Genomic DNA, 2,113 nt, shown 5'->3' on the forward strand with positions numbered 1-2,113 from the left:
GTAATAGGAAACCAGAGTTTAGTATCTTGAACTGGCTACATGAGAATAATGTAATAAGAAAATAATATATTCATCAGACCTTTATTTATCCAGATAATAAAATCTCATAGAGATTTCTATGAGACCTGGCATATATAAAACTGTCTGTTCACTTAATTTAATATTATTTCTTACAAAGTCTTATTGCTTATCTAAAAAAAAAAAAAAATCCTCTGAGAAGCTGTTTGGTTTATTTGTTAAAATCTTACATGCAGTGAAGATGTCCTTGTAATCAATCTTTCACTAAAATGGGTCACAGCCACAAAGATTGTGGCTTCGTGGTCTAGGGTGTCCAAACGGAGCCAGACATTGTAAACAACGCAATTTTCTATTTCCAAATTTTATCATTGGGAGAATCGATCTAACATTAGAGAATACTGGAGTTTGAAAGGACAGTAGGTTAAGCACATATTGCACATATTGACATCTGGGTAAATCATTATAGAATCTGAGATTCTCTGATGGGAAATTACCTCACAAACCTACCTGACAACACCGTGGGTGGTCTGAAAAACAGGCCGATCATGTCACAAACAGGATAATAGTCTAATAAGTAGAAAGGCGTGTATATACCAGGGTTACAACTACAACAGCAATTTCAGCACTAGCAGTATATTATCATGTTGTTGGCTCATATTTGTGCTAACATTAGCCTTTTGTTCTTCCTTAAAAAAGTACTTTATTGGAATACATAGTGGGAGTCACAACTTAATGAAATTGGAGAAACTGGTACCTTTGATGCTGTGAAATTAGGCCTACAAACATCCCTTCACCCGTGGACACAAATTTATACATTTCTGTTTTTAATTTAAGGCATTTTGACCATTTCTTTTACATATTTTATAGACAACACTGTATCGTCAACACTTTTAACGTCCAACTGTTCACCCTGCTTCAGCTTGAATTGTTCTGCCATTCTTCACAGGTCCACTAGTGGCCACTCCTGTTTCCCCACTGAAAAAAAGCCAGATAAACTTTCCCTCCACTACATTAGATACACCAGTTCGGCTTCTGGTCCATCCAAATGTCCAATCAGCCAATAACATGACAATATCTCAGTGCATTTAGGCATGTAGACAAGATAAAAGCAACAGAATGGGGAAGAAAGATGATTTAAAGGACTATAAATGTGGTATGGTTAATGGTGTCAGACAAGTTGGTTTTCTGGGAATTTTCTCACACAACCATCTCTAGAATTTTTGGAAAAAATATCCAGTGAGTGGTTGTTCTCTGCATGGATCCATTCTTGTATCAAGGCTGGTGCTGGTGGTGTAATCATGTATGGGATTTTCTGTAGTTAGCTTTGGGCCTCTGGGTGTCAATCAACAAGTCTGCAGAACTGTGTGATGTTATCATGTCACATGTGCCAGAATCTCAGAGGAATGTTTCCAGCACATTGTTGAATCCTTGCTATGACAAATTTAGGCAGTTCTGAAGGCAAACATGGTCCAACTTGGTGCTATTCATTCTCTGCCTGAGTTTGCAATATGTCATCTTATATTTCCATTAAGTTCCTGTTTGAGAAACCTTACAGGAAATGTATCTCTGATACCTATCAGCAGAAAGCTGAATTCAAAGGGCAGTTCATACAATTTGCATTATTGGCATAACACAAGAAAAGACATACAGAGCCATTGAAAATGGATTTTCTAAATGTTCTCTTCAGTTGTCAGTTTGCTATTCTCAGTTTGATTTGCTTTTAAATCAATACTGACTCTATGGTAATTCTCTTATTTTAATTGTTTTAAATTGTAATAGAATAATAACATGCATATGAAAAACAGAGATGCAAATTAACTGACAATATTATAATCAGCATTGTTGTGCAAAATATGCTTTACAGTAATGTGTCACATGAGTACAAATCTAAAAAGCTTCTTACAAGCAGTCGCAGGGAAAGTTGAAACACAGTACATGCAGTGACTTTGTTATTTAACATATTCTTCACAAAAATTTACAAGCTTCACAATTTTCTTTCACATAAATCAGCAAAACGGGAATGTTGTGATCGTCATGAGTGATGAAAGTATAAGATCAACGCCGTTTGACTGATATATGTGCAACTCAGACATCC

At 35.8% G+C, this 2,113-nt stretch overlaps 1 protein-coding gene across 1 annotated transcript in view; it reads right to left on the reverse strand.

Annotated features, from left to right (window-relative positions):
• Positions 1-1,759: 1,759 nt before the first annotated feature.
• Positions 1,760-2,113, reverse strand: part of sh3bgrl2 (SH3 domain binding glutamate-rich protein like 2) — a 16,100-nt gene continuing 15,746 nt past the window's right edge. The window contains exon 4 of the mRNA XM_080883158.1: positions 1,760-2,113. This exon is cut by the window's right edge and continues 1,429 nt beyond it. The gene's annotated coding sequence lies outside the window, so the exon portion shown is untranslated.

This window comes from Rhamphochromis sp. 'chilingali', assembly GCF_963969265.1.
Source record: "Rhamphochromis sp. 'chilingali' genome assembly, chromosome: 5".
Lineage (NCBI taxonomy): Eukaryota > Metazoa > Chordata > Actinopteri > Cichliformes > Cichlidae > Rhamphochromis > Rhamphochromis sp. 'chilingali'.